The sequence below is a fragment of the Tachyglossus aculeatus genome, chromosome 19 (genome assembly GCF_015852505.1).
Source record: "Tachyglossus aculeatus isolate mTacAcu1 chromosome 19, mTacAcu1.pri, whole genome shotgun sequence".
In the NCBI taxonomy this organism is placed as follows: Eukaryota; Metazoa; Chordata; class Mammalia; order Monotremata; family Tachyglossidae; genus Tachyglossus; species Tachyglossus aculeatus.
The window spans coordinates 34,484,024-34,499,849 of NC_052084.1; positions in this window are offsets into that span (position 1 = coordinate 34,484,024).

Below are 15,826 nucleotides of genomic sequence, written 5' to 3' on the forward strand. Positions count from 1 at the left end.
TTGCCTGGATTCTTACATTTCGTCTAATTTGTCAGTGCACTATCTGAAGATAGATTGATCGATAGTGGCAGGACTATTGGTAAGTACCGCTTGTTTTCATTATCAGGTGTACAGAAAGAGCTTTAAATTCCATTTAAAGGGAATTAATTTTTAGTAATGGCTGATGTTCCAAAAGTCCTGGTTGATGCTGGTGCAGAAAATTTGGGAATCATGTATTCCTTCATGTAAAATAATATCTACTAAGCACTTACTATGTGCCAAGCACTATACTAAGCACTATACTAAGTGCTGGGGTAGATACAAGGTAACCAGATTGGACACAATCATTATCGCTCTTAGAGTTCCCAGTCTAAGGAGAAAGAAGAGGAGGTATCTTATCCCCACCCAAAAACAAATTTACATTGGACTTTCCCTATGCAGACCCAGCTTGCTCAGCAAACAGTCATGGAAAAAAAGTCTGAATTATGATTCTGGCTCTGCCACTTGCCTGCTGTGTGACTTTGTCTAAATTACAACTTCTCTGGGCCCTAGCTTCTTCACTTGTTAAATAGGGATTTATTACCTATTATCCTGTGATTATATCTGAGCTGATTATTTTCTACCTACCTCAGTGCATAGTATGTACTTAGCATCTAAAAATGCCACAGGTATATATTATATATGTATTTGTTAAGGGCTTATTATATACCAGGCATTGTTCTAAATGCTGGGGTGGGTACAAGATTGGGCACAGTTCGTTTCCCACATATGAGCTCCCAATCTTAATCCCCATTTTACAAATGAGGTAACAGAGGTACAGAGAAGTTAAGTGACTCGTCCAAGGTGACACAATAGACAAGTGGCAGAGCTAGGATTAGAACCCTGGACCTCGGCTTCCCAGGCCCTTGCTCTTTCCTCTCAGATGCACTGCTTCCCATTACGATATCATCATTATTATTATTATCAAGGCCTCTCGCTGATCTTGAATCAACAGGGGCTCTGGGGAGTGTCTGAAGCCCACACTGGTGTGTAACTGGCCCCCTAGATATCACACGGCTCATAGGCTTGACTGCTTAAAAGGTCCCAGAATCACTGGCAACTGGCATCACAGGATTTGTCTCATGTGCCAAACGTTACACTAAGCACTATGGTAGATAAAAGATAATCAGGTCCCACATGGGACTTATAGTCTAAGGAGGAAGCAGTGTGGCTCAGTGGAAAGAGCATGGGCTTTGGAGTCAGAAGTCACAGGTTCAAATCCCCGCTCCACCAGTTGTCAGCTGTGTGACTTTGGCAAGTCACTTAACTTCTCTGTGCCTCAGTTACCTCATCTATAAAATGGGGATTAAGGCTGTGAGCCCCCCGATCACGTTGTAATCTCCCCAGTGCTTAGAACAGTGCTTGGCACATAGTAAGCGCTTAATAAATGCCATTATTATTATTATTTTACAGTAGAGGGACTGAGGCAGAGAGAAGTTAAGGTACAGGGTATAGCCAGAGTTAGAACCCAGGTCCTGGGACTCCCAGGCTCTTTCCACTAGGCCAAACTGCTTCTCTAGGCCCATGCATGATTATTTATACCCATACTGGGCACTTTTATATTTAGAGTCAATTATTTATTTCAATAATTACATTTGTAAATGTCTAAATGTTGTATGCCCATTAGAATGTAAACTCCTCATGGAACAGGAACGTGTCTCAATTCATGATACTTACTGAGCACTTGTGCAGAGCACTAAGAACTGGAAGGATAGTTAAATTCAGATGGTACAGATTACATATGATCCCTGCCCTCAAGGAGCTTGCAGTCTCACACATCTGTTGCATTTCCTCCAAACACTTTAATAGGCACATCACACTAATCAACAATCATATACCGTCACTACTACAACTGATTCAACTACTCATAGCCCAGCATTAGCACTTTACCTAGCACTGTCATTAAGCGAGTGCTCAACAAACACTACTAGAACAAATCAAAATCACTCACTCCTCGTTAATCCCCAAATTTCTTCTTGTTGAGTTAAAAATTCCTGGTAGTGCTCTTGTATCTGCGTAGTTTGATTTTTCTCTTAATTAGAAGTTGTCCTGTTAAGCTTCTGACCACTGCTCCATAAGAAGCAACATGGTTTAGTGGATACAGCATGGGCCTGGGAGTACGAAGGACCTGGGTTCTAATCCCAGCTCTGCCATTTGTCTTCTGTATGACCTTGGGCAAGTCACTTCACCTCTCTGAGCCTGTTCCCTCATCTGAAAAATGGGGATGAAGACTGTGAGTCCCATGTGGGAGAGGGACTGTATCCATCCTGATTAGCTTGTATCTACCCCAGCACATAGTAAGCACTTCGCAAATACCATCGTATTTCAGCCGTGTTGAATTCCGATCTAACTTCCACTCTCTTCCCTTCTCATATCCCACAGGTGGTAGAAAATACAGAACCCTATTTTAGCAGACTATGTCTATCATCAGTTATGAGGCAACTCGGCATCCATATGACTGGGATTATCGACTTGGCGATGCTTTTGAAAGGCAGCCTTCGCTGTATGATTTTCTGGGTGACCTGAAAAATTTGGCAACAGGAAAAAGTTTTCTGTCCATATAGGTCACCAAGCAGAAATGGGTTTAATGATCTTACTCTATTCCATCATCTAGGTCGTTGATGAGCTTGTTAAGCACCCAAGGACTCAAAGACCAAGCTGTGGAGGACATCATTTGTCACGTTCCCGCCAGATTGGCTTGCATCTCTTGGTAATCCATTGCTGGTCCTGGCCTCACAACCCTGTGTATATCCACCTCTGAGTTATGCAGTCTGGAGTATATTTACCCCCATTATGGATGAGCATGTCAGGTGCAACAGAATCAAAAGGCTTGTTAAATTTAAGATAGATAACATCCATCCCTTCCCTTGATCTACAGCACCTGCCACTCTGTCACAGAAGGATTAATCTCACAGGGTTTCTGTCACTGGATTAATCTCCCAGTCCTTCTTCTACCTGAAATGGGGCTAATTATTGCCTAATGCCACAATCTCCACCAGGTGTTTAGAGAAATACTTGGAGAAATTGTCAAAGTATTAACCTGCAGGCATTAAGCTTACAATCTGAAATTTCCAAAATTCACTTTTTGTAACTCTTGAAAATAAAGACACACAGGTCTTTTCCCCATCTCCAGTCTCCTATAGTCCTTCTCAAATTCTAATTAAAAAAAAAAAGAGAGCCCAATGACATTGGGAAATTACCTTTCAAGTCACCAGGGCCAGCAGATTTGAATCTGCAGGAAACAAATGAAAAAACTCCATTTCCACTTCTGAACAATGCTCATCTAATTCAAGCATTAAGCCTTCCTAAAAATAAATACTTTGCTGATATTCTAAGAGTGAACAATAACTCTCAATTTGATAAGATGAAATATTTGTTTATAGGGTTGTTCTTAATTTTAATCAGTTTTGAATAATTTAATACCTAATTAGAATTTTTTAATGAACTAAAACCAGGCTGACTGCATGGAATCTCATCACCTGTTTATAATCTGAAGGACTGCATAGCTTTCTGGAAATGAGTCAAAATGATTTTCCAATTATACATAAACTTAATTGCTTGGAAAACAGATTCTTCCTATCTCAATAAGGCACAACAGCATTTGAACTGAAGGTGTCATTAGCTAAGTGTGTCTGCATATACGCATATGTGTCCATATATGTGTCTGCATAAATAAATGGTAGAGCTAACCTTCTGATTCAAACATCTCACCAAGAATGAGACTGTATTTATGGGAGAGGGAGCAGCTGAAGATACCATTGAACTCATATCCTTCCTGGCAGAGGGCCTACATTAATCAATCAGTGGTATTTAGTGAGCATTTACTGCAGGCAGAGCACTGTACTAAGCTTCTGCATCAATAAATGGTTAGAGCTAATCTTCTGATTCAAAAATTCACCAAGAATGAGATTGTATTTATGAGAGAGGGTGCAGCTGAAGAGACCATTGAATTCATTCTTTCTGGCAGAGGGCCTACATTAATCAATCAGTGGTATTTAGTGAGCATTTACTTCAGGCAGAGCAGTATACTAAGCTCTTCACGGAGTACAGTGTAGCACAGTTGTCAGATAGAGCTTACAACCTTTTTTTTATTCTGTCCCTTGGTATCCCAGTGTCCCCAGAGTCTCTGCTCCTGGCGGACACACTCCCTGTCTGCTTGACAGTTGTGTCTCCCAACAATAGCTATAGCAAACCATTCTGCCTTGTTTGAGTTGAGGGGCTTTTGAGCTTCCCCATCAATGCTATCCTGTAAGTCTGAAATGAGTAACAAAATGGAGATCCGGTTCTCCTTGGAACTACTCATCCCACTGCTCACGTAGTCTATCACTCAATCAGTGGTATTTATTGAGCACTGACTGTGTGCAAGAGCACTGTACTAAGTACTTGTGAGAATAAAATGCAACTGAATTGGTAGACACAATCCCCACACTCAAAGAGTTTATACAGTCTAATAAGGAACATGTCTCGCATGGCTCAGTGGAAAGAGCACGGGCTTTGGAGTCAGAGGTCAGGGGTTCACATCCCAGCTCTGCCAATAGTTAGCTGTGTGACTTTGGGCAAGTCACTTAACTTCTCTCTGCCTCAGTTACCTCATCTGTAAAATGGGGATTAAGACTGTGAGAACCCCCACGGGGCAACCTGATCACCTTGTAACCTCCACAGCACTTAGAACAGTGCTTTGCACATAGTAAGCACTTACTAAATGCCATCTTTATTATTATTATTAATGGATACCTTCTTCCCTGGGGCTCATTTCTTGAACTCAGGCCTCCTTCCTTTTTCCTATTAGTGAACCAATCAATTGAGCACGTACTATATGAAGAGCACTGTACTAAGTGAATCCCATCCGAAGGCATGGTAGTGCAGGTCTGAGCCAGAAGACCAGGAGAAGGCTGGGAATTCTGCCTCATGAAAAAAGTCGGGTACTGATTCAAGTGATTACCCGGTAACTCTCCAAGTGCTTCATAAATATCACTACTCACTGGGCCATCTCTGTATCCTGAAATGCTACAGCTGCTGCCCCGTGAGACATCTCCAGAGTTACTCTGCGTCAGCAGTATGGCTGGAATGTGCATTTGGAGCTGAGCAGGTGGTAGTGGTGGCCATGGGATAGAATGGAGGCTGTTACCTGTCACCTCAACTGCTTTCTGCCCCACTACAGGCAAGCCCATCCTGACATGTATGAGATGTCCAAGACTCAACCCAGAAAGGGGCAGATCCACCACTATCTGGAGGGCACGAAGGGAAACAATATGGTTGGCAATCCCTAAGGAGGTAATGATACCCCACTACAACAAATTAAGCAATTAACAATGAAGAATCAATGGTTAAATCATCATCTGAATCCAAATAGCATGGAAATAGCATGTCAGCTAATGAACAGCTTCCAAAAGCAGCACAATTCATAGGCATAACAGACTCAAGATCATTGGAGAATAAAGATGTATTGTAGCAAGGGAATTCTAATGGGCAAGTGGAGAAAAGAGGTTCTTCCTGGAGAGGGGAGAGAGATTTTCTTAAGGATATTAAGGACAGAGAAGCAGCATGGCTTGGAGTAGTATAGGCCTGGGCGTCAAAAGGACCTGGGTTCTAATTCTGGCTCCGCCACTTGTCTGCTGTGTGACCTCGAGTAAGTCACTTACCTTGTCTGTGCCTCAGTTACCTCATCTGTAAAATGGGAATTAAGACTGTGAACCCCAGGTGGCACAGGGACTGCGTCTAACCCGATTTGCTTGTATCTACCCCATTGCTTAGTACAGTGTCCGGCACATAGTAAGCACTTACCACAATTATTGCTATTATCCAGTTCAATATAAGAGCAGCAAATAGATGGTTTCACAACTGAAGACAGTTAACCCCTTACCAGGAATTACATCAGAAAACGTTGTACTATGACACCAGCTCTTTTCAGGGGCTCAGTGGTGAGGGCAGACGAGACGCCCAGGAGTGCCACCCACCCCACTGGACAGGCAGCAAAGGCTCCCGTCTTTGGCTTCCTTTCTGAACTAGAAACCCAGCAAGGGGTTGGATGTTTTAAAAAGTCATTTCAGACGCTGATGCTTCCTCTATCTGTATTTTTTTTCCATGTCTGCCTCCTAGAGTGTAAGCTCCTTGAAGGCCGGGATCATGTGGACCAACTCAATTGTAGTGTCCCAAGCACTTAGTACAACATAGAGCAAGCACTCAATAAATACCACTGATTGAAGGATTGATAATAATAATAATGATGGAATTTGTTAAGCACTTACGATACAAGGTGATCAGGTTTCCCATTTTACAGATGAGGGAACTGAGGCACAGAGAAGTGAAATCAATCAATCAATCAATCATATTTATTGAGCACTTACTGTGTGTAGAGCACTGTACTAAGCGCTTGGGAAGTACAAGTTGGTAACATATACAGTCCCTACCCAACAGTGGGCTCACAGTCTAAAAGGGGGAGACAGAGAACAAAACCAAACATACTAACAAAATAAAATAAATAGAATAGATATGTACAAGTAAAATAAATAAATAAATAAATAGAGTAATAAATATGTACAAATATATATACATATATACAAGTGCCTGACTTGCCCAAGTTTACACAGCAGACGTATGGTGGAGCAGGGATTAGAATCCATGACCTCTGACTCTCAAGCCTGTGCTCTTTCCACTGAGCCATGCTGCTCTCCCCCAGGAGCTCCTCGGCTCTCTTTCACTCCCACATACATCCATCTGATTTTCAATCTCATCTCACGTACAGCCAGTCATCCTCTCCAACCCCATGAAGCAACCAGAAACTTCATCCCAAGCAGAGGAAGAGACACTCACTGCCACAAACAAAGGTCTACGTAAACTGGGGAAGGCGCTCACTTAGGCAGCCATGGGGCGTGTCCAGTGGTGTGAAGGGAAGCTCTAGGAAGTTGCAGAAAGATAGTCACAATTAAATTAACAACACAAAACCCCAAGAACAGAGTTGACAGAGAAAGCAGAGAGAAAATTTGAGCAGTAGCAGAGAAAGCAGAGCTATCTTTCGTGCAAACAACACAAGCTTTTAGGTCACACGTAAAAATGACACTTGTGAATCCTTCAAATAGAAATATTTGCTCGGGAACAATGCAGGAGCTGAAATATGGAAAACAAAGCAAAGAAAAAAACGAGGTGGTGATGGGAAAGCAAAAATATCCTGGGTGCCAAGAGAGTTATTATTGTTATTATTTAGTAAACAGAATTGAGTTTAGGAATGACTATCGAGATTCATCTATTACCATATTTTCTATTATCAGCATGCCATCCTGAGCAATATCATACTATTATCCTGTTGCTAATTTTAGCTCGGATAATGCAAATGATTCCTTCTGTTCAATTTCCCTATTTGATTTGACAATTTAAAAGAAGAGCATACCTTCAAATTTACAGCATGAGAAATGGTATGCAATATACCCATTGCTGCTTGAATCTTCTATTTCAATCCTCTCTGTCACCTTTCTTTTACACTTCCTGGCTGCCTTCAGTTTTGCATTTTGCTTCTGATTCTTTGTTGCTTTTCCCACTTGTTCAATTTATTCGGCATGTACGGCTTTTTTAAAAAAAAATTAGTGCAATTTAGAATATGTGTTAAGAAAAAATGTGTAACTGCTGTTGATACCAAATATAGAAGATAGTTGCGGCAATTGATTTGATTAACTGGGGATAGGTAATTTCTCAAGACCAATGTATAGTGAGAACTTCCATTTTGATTGTGAAATGAATCAGAAAAGATGACCACTTCTAGCTCGGGCTTCACTTTAAGAGCATAATAAGAATCAAAAGGTCATGGAGTATGATTACCCTGAGAAATATTTTGTAAACTACAGTTCTACTCAACTCATTTTTTGGAAAAGAGTTGCAACATGTATAACAGAACTTCCTATGCAAAGAGAATGCTGCTGACGGTGATAGTCTATCTTTGCATGTAGATGAGGCTGGAAAAACCGACAGCAATCAACAATCAATTTCCCAAACAGCTTGGGAGAGCACAACAGAGTACAGTGCACTGTACTAAGCGCTGGGGTAGATACAAGCAAATCTGATTGGACACAGTCCTTGTCCCACATGGGGATCCCAGTCTCAATCCCTATTTTTACATATGAGGTAACAGGCATAGAAAAGTAAAATGACTTGCCCAAGGTCACACAGCAGACAAACTGGGGAGCCAGGATTAGAACCGAGGATATTCAGCAGAGTTGGTGGACATAATCCCTGTCCACAACAAATTTATGGTCTAAAGGAGGATACAGTCAATATAAAAAATAAACTGCAGGTATGTACATATATGCTGAGAGAGGGACAAATGAAGGGCGTAATGCAAGTGAAAATCCAAATCCAAGAATTGGTAGACATATTTCCTGCCCACAGAGAGTTTATAATCTAGAGGGTGAGACAGACATTATAATAAATTATTGATACGTCCATGAAGGCTGTGGTATTAAAGGGGTGAATAAAGGGTACAGATTTAAGTGTGTAGGTGACACAAACATGTAGGTCAAATGAGGGATTAGTTAGGGAAACCCTCTTGAAAGACATGTATTTTGAATACGGTTTTGAAGGTGGGGAGAGTGGTGGTCTGTCAAAGATGGAGAGGTCAGAGGGAACTTTGGGTTTATTCTCTCTGTTGTGTTTGGGTTTCACACACAATTGGTAAGCCCCCTTGCCACAGGAGCTATTGTTCATTGCTGAATGACCTGTAGAGTGCCCTGCATCCAGTAGACGTTCAGTCAGTTATGGAGACAGTGTAATGAGTGACTCTCCAAATCCCTATTTTGACCACGTTGTTCTAAAGATGGCTTATGGGATCGAAACCGTGGCTAAAGGATATGGATCTAGTCTGCATCCCTAGCAAGATGGGAAGCTTCTTAAGGTTTGGGTTCATGTCTACTAATTCTAATACAGTTTGTCAAATGTTTAGTACATACAATACTACAGAACTAGGGGTTCAGTACAGTTGATCATAGGGGAAATGATTATCCTTAATGGACCAAACCTGCTGAAGACTTTTCAGTCTTAGACTGTTTGTACCTTGTAGTCATTCAAACTGACTCACTCCATTCCCTATGGAAACAGGAAAGCCTGATCCAATGGAAACAGCATATGGACCAGAGGGTCAGAGAACCTGGATTCTAAAGCCAGTTCTTCCAGTTACCTGCTGTGGGGTCTTGGGCAAAATCATCTAACTTTTCTGTGCCTCAGTTTCCTCAGCTCTAAAATGGGGATTAAATACCTGTTACTTCTCTCTAACAGATTGCGAGCCTCACGTAGGACTGGGACTGTGTCTGACCTGATTATTTTCTATCTACCTCAGTGCTTAGCTCAGTGGTTGGTGTAGAGTAAGCACTTATAGCTATTATTGTAATATTTAATAATTGAAATGATGTAAATCACACAATTCATATGTAATAATAATAATAGCAGTTGTCAAGTAGAATGCGCTCACCAGCTCAGTGATCTCTCACACCCAGACAATAAAACTCACAGAGTTTCTCCCAAACCATCAATAAATAGTATTTACTGAGCACCTACTGTGTACAGACGACTGTATCAAGGGCTGGGAGAATGCTAAGGAATTAAGAAACACAAAATACAATCCCTGTCCTCAAGGAGCAGTACCTGCAGGGGAGATTGTTCCCGTGTGGGCTAAAACAGTAACAATTCAGCACTGTAAAAGGCTGTAGGTAAAGAATGACTCAAGAGACAAACATTCCCTTACTACTCTCTTTAATCATGAGACTATTCTGTTTTCAAAAATTTATAGTACAATTTCTTCTCAGAAATTAATATTTTGGTGCCGTTATACAACATTATGGAGCTGTTTAAATTTTAATTAGGAAAGGAGCCATTATTACTTGTCTCCTTCAGAAATGCAAAAATAATTACAGTGGCAGCATATTCCTTAAACATCAATTTCAAACCAGAGCAATTTGTTTGTGGAAAAGTTCACATAATCAGAACAGTTCACATTGCTAAGTCATATTCAATTATAGCGGCTTTTACAGATACTGTAAAATTGCAGTTTGGTAAAATGTTGTTGAACTTCAGGTCTTCTAAAAGGCCCAAGATTTAAAATTGCACCTCATATTTTATAACTTTTAATAACATTTCTTCCCCTTTCAGGCCCCAGAGGTTAAGAAGCCACTTAAATGTTCTCTCTAAGAAGGAATTATGCATGTTAACTTCTATCAAACATGACCAAAGGTCCTTAGAAATAACACTGAAGTACAAGAAGCTCAATGAAAATAAATCTACCTCATAATGGAAACAGCCTGTGTACAAACACATTCAGTGTTTTCAGAAATGATTTCCTTAGGAACTTAAAATATCAGCTGTAACATTCTCTCAAGGCATACCACAAGTGGATGACAACTGAATTTCATTAGAAGGCCAAAGATATGCTGGAATAATGAATTCAGGACATGGTCACTAGAAAGAAAAGGTAACATCTCTACCCCAATTCATAAGGTTAGAAACCAGGATTTGAGGGGCATTTTCTCCTTTCGCTCTTTTACAGGTTCATGGTAAGAGAGCAACTGGCAGGAATCGAGGAAAAGGTATGGACAGTATTAAATAATAACAACAACAGCAATAAAAATAATAATAATAATATTTGTTAAGCATTTACTAGGTGCCAAGCATTGTGTTAAACATTGAGATAGATACCAGGTAATCAGATCAGACATAGCCCCTGTGCCATAGTTTCAGTAGGAGGGAGAATGGCATTGCACAACCCTATTTTACAGATGAGAAAACAAGTACAGAGAAGTTAAGTGACTTGCACGAAGTCACACAGCGACCAACTGGCAGAACCAGAACTAGAACCCAGTTGCTTGATGCAGCCAGTGATATTTTCACTAGGGAACCCTGCATTCCTGGTGGGTTGTAAAAAAGAAACACACGTGATAATATTCTAAGTCTATCCCTGTTTAAGGAGACTTTTCAATATTAGAGGGAGATTGAGAATTTGCTTGGGTTACATACCATTTATTACATAAAGCTTATGATGGGTAAAAAGCTGATCAGTGGATAATCTCCAATTATTTAATTGAAAGGCCTTTAGTCCCTGACAATTTAGATAACAGCCATACTGTAATTTAATAGTAGATACTATCAAACGCTACAAAATTCTTAGGTATCTGCAGGAACCAGTTATTCCAGCATAATCTTCTCTCAAGGGCTCAGTATACTGAACTTTATAGTTATAAAGTGAACTTAAAAGAGTCAGTGTGTTCTAACCTATTTTACTATTAATAGTAAAAAAAAAAGTATAGACTGCCAAATATGCAATTTTCCCTTTTATTGTTTAGACCCATTTCTAAACAAATTTCCATCATCTTTGACAGTGAATCAAATATAAATATTTGGCAATCACCAAAAGGCAATAAAATAATGAATTGAGAATTATGACATCTTACCACAAGGGAACGGATTCTTCAGTGTATTATGAAATATTCTATCAGAATTGTTTCACGATGGTTTCTGCTTTCCAAGTGTTCCTTGGAGCTCATTCAAGCCTGTATCTGTTCTTTTTGGCATAGTAAGATTCTCTCTCCAATGAATAGTGTAGTTTAAAGAGTTGAAATAAAATATGGTGATTGATACCTTTACAACTGGAACCAAACTGATATGCAGAGTTACTATAAATGCTTCTAGTAAAATAGTTCTCTCAATAATAGTTTCATTCTGGCTTCATTTATGGGTGGTGGAAGAAATTTGAATAAAAGTGAGAGAGAAACATACAATGAAGGTGCCTGCAGAGTGTAAAAAATCTCAAAGTGGATGAGGCCTGATGAATTATGGTGAAGTTTTAGGGGGCCTACTTCAAATGAAGCATCCCTTCAACTCTTCATCTTACTACCTGACTTTTTTGTGTATTATTATTCCCAACATGACTTGGTTGAAGCTTTTGGTCATCTGAAGTGGTCCATTTAATGTGCAACAGCTGAAGAGTGCACTCTAGATTCTGGCAGAACAAGAATCATATCCTCCCAGATAAACCTGTGGAATCACACAGCCAAAACTAAAATGAAACTAGACAATTGCAATCTTTGTGAAAGGGCTTTGTATGGGTGGACAATAAGAAGCGGCGTAGCTTAGTGAAAACAGCATAAGCTTGGGAGTCAGAGGACGTGAGTTCTAATCCCAGCTCTGCCACTTGTCTGTTGTGTGACCTTGGGCAAGTACTTTACTTCTCTGTGCCTCAATTACAGAAGGATTAAGACTGTGAACTCCAGGTGGGACAAACCTGATTACCTTGTACCTACCACAGCACTTAGAACAGTGCTGGGCACATAGTAAGTGCTTAACAAATACCATAATTATTATTATTACTATAAATCCTTAATTACTGACCTTCTTTTTGATCTGGTTCCACCCTCTAGACTGAAGACTCATTGTAGACAGGGAATGTGTCTGTTATATTGCTATATTGTACTCTCCCAAGCACTTAGTAGAGTGCTCTGCATGCAGTAAGCACTTAATAAATGTGATTAACTGACTGACCGGTTCAGAAATGTACATTCAATGAAAATACACCTTGAATATCCAGCCTTCTTAATTGTAATTGCTGCCTTAATTCCAACTACAGAACTTTGGTCCAATAGAAGTGAGGCTGGAAATCAATGCTGGATTTCTAAATACAATATGTATGAACATCACCATCAATGACATTAATTGAGCACTTACTAGGTGAAGAGCAATGTACTAAACACTTGGGATAATACAGTTCAATAGAGTTAAGAGATATATTCCCTACTTACAGTCTAGTGGATCCGTTAAAACATTTCTAACTGATCCTTAGTATTCTTTGAATGCCTATTGTATGCAGAGCACTGTTCTAAGTGTTTTGGAGAGCACAATAGAGTTGGAGCTGGTTCCTGCCTCCAAGGAGTTACAGTCATCATTTACAAATGCAACAAACCCAAGTTCAAAGATCTGAAATAAGAGTTCCTACCTATTGTGAAAACCCTGAAAATGAGACTCAAAGCAGGAGGTTGGGAAGACAACTGATAAACTCAGCTTCTCTGAAAAAGAACTATGAAACTCTGAGGTAACAATCACCCCAACGATCAAGCAACAATGTGTAGAGTAACCACCATTAAAATGATGATTAAATATGTCAAAACATCTGAACTGCACAAAAGTTCAAGCATCTGTTGTGCAGCTTGCAAAAAAAATTTAAAAAAAGGAAAATGAATATTTTTCACATGCATGTAAATCAATTTCATGTATACTCAACTTTACAATGAGTACAGGTCAGGACTCAGGAACTCTGAGGAAGGTCAGATTTTTCACTGATTCTATTTTAGAGTTTCCATCAAAGGCATCTAAGATCTCAAATTGATTGATCTCCACTGAGATTTCCCAGAGTCCGAAATAATTCCTGTTTCAGGAGAATTGTTCCCTTTGTTAAAAATGGATACCATCCGGCTGCCTTGCAAACCTAGAAAACTCCCCGGTCACTCCATGGTTTTTAACAAATACCCCAAAGGACACAAGGCAGAAAAGAAAAACCAAAGATATAAACTTTGTTTTTAAAAAGATGTATGTTCTCTTCAGCATCCAAAAGGGCTACATGTGGGGAAAATAGAAAAAGCAGACCCAAGGAAAGTCAATCATTCGTAGACATAAACAATCATAGTTGAATGGAGGAATAACTAGTGATTAATTCTGTATACTTCATTATCACTGGGCAAGAATAACCAGGCAAGACATTCTGCACAAAGATGGGAACTTCTCAGGAAAAGTGATTTAAAGATTGTTTTCATGTGAGGTGCTGTGCCCTAGTGAAAGAATGCAGAGCTGGGAGTTGAGATTTCAATTATAGCCCCAACTGTGCCATCCGGCAAGTTGCTTACCCTCTCTGAGCTTCAGTTTCTACCTCTGTACTCTCACAACTCCTCTCCATTACTTTCGGATTGTGAACTCCAAATGGGACAGTGATGGTCCTCTATGATTGTCTTGCCACCGTGGCAGTGTTTATCACTAGTAAGTACTTAATAAATACCAGTATTGAATTGTATGCATGACTTTAGAAAAGCATTCTGGAAATTAGGTCATCAGCTCAACTTAGACTTCTGGAAAGGTTTTGGAACAACAGCAAGATAATCTGTCTGCAAACACACAGAAGAAAAGAGGCTCCTACTTAGTAACCAAAATGCCTTTGTGAAGATATTTTCATTTTCTTTTGTTTGAGTACTTGTTGGGCAAAAAAAGAGGAAACAGCAGCCATCTCTAGACTTTGGTCAGACTTTTGGTTCCATTCCAACAAGCAACGCCATCCAAAATACATTTACTGTTTTATTAGAGGCCGAGCAAGCTGCAGAGTTCAACCAAAAAGTAGTGATAAATTACCTTTTCCTCTGTCCAACCCCAGGGATTATTTCTTGTTCAGAGGCCAGAGGAAACCAAAACACCAAATGGTAATTAGTTACCCCATGTTATTTTTTTTTAGACAGTCTTTAAACAGTATTCCTTCTCTTGTGAAAAGAATATCTTTCATCATAGTTGTATAGTTTCATTCCCTCACTAAACTGGCTTCATGAGTCCCACAAGAACAAGGAAGTCAACAGTTGATCAGGCATTCAAATAGTTTATATTGAGTACCTGTTGTACCCGGAGAATTGCACTAAATGCTTAGTAGAGTACAAAAGTATTAGTAGACAGGATATCTGCCCTCAAAGAGTTGAATTTCTTCAAAATAACATTTCATAGGATCAGAGCTAAGAACCTCCTAACAAGAAGATTTTGGTCCCTTCAGTTGGCTATTTCATTTTCTTTGGCATCTACCATATTGACAGCTATCCTAACAATTTTTGGAGTTCTTGGTTTCAACTCAATACTAGGTGAACACCAGGGAGAAGAGTAAAAGATTAGTTGAAATAATATATATTTGGATAATGTTACAAATAAGAGAGCTAAGAAAGCAAAAAGAAAATAAATCCCGTGAAAGTAATTAACTGCATCCTTTAACTTTTCCACAACAGCAAATCAAAGTGGTATAATAAACCAATGAAGCCTGGAACATAAACCATTCAATACTTCTAAATCCTTTTTAATAACCTAGTCCTCAGACAATATACTGTACCTCCCAAAATTACATTCTTCCTTTATGTGTTTTTGGATTTGTAACACAGCACAGAGTCAGAACACAAGAGTCCATTATGTATCATTAAAATATGTAAATATTGCTTGAAATAATATAACACGGTTACCTAAAATTTAATAAATTATTAAGACCTATGGTTTACATATAGAGGATTATTTAGATCCTTTTCATCCCTGAAGGTTTATAGAACGGTATGTCCCATATTAATGAAGCCAAGTTTCTCAGTCATCTCTAGAGTATTACAATGCAATATTATATTGAGTCAAAGCCCTAATAAAATCAGTTTTCACAGGGCTAACTTTTTCCGAGAACATCTGAGAGATCTTTTTTTACTGTGCCTGCTTCAGCTTCATAAATGTCCGAAAAGTTTGTGAATGACCTCACGTGTGTTAGAGCAGATCCCTGGTCTTTTGTCACAGTGAAAACAAAAGAATATGTATTTTTTTTTAATTACCAGTATCCAATGCTGGGATCGTTTGTGTAAAGCGGTTCATGATGTTTATTGCGGAGAGGGCCTCTGAAGAGGGATGCCGCTGTATAGGAATAAAAGGCAGAGGCAAGCAAAGGACAGGCCCACTCAGGATAGATCTAAGTTGTGTTAGGAAGCAGTCATTCCCTTCCCACACTCCCTTCTGTGGGGCACCAGTGTGTTGTCCAAAAACCAGACAGGTTGTCCTAGTATGCCCAGTG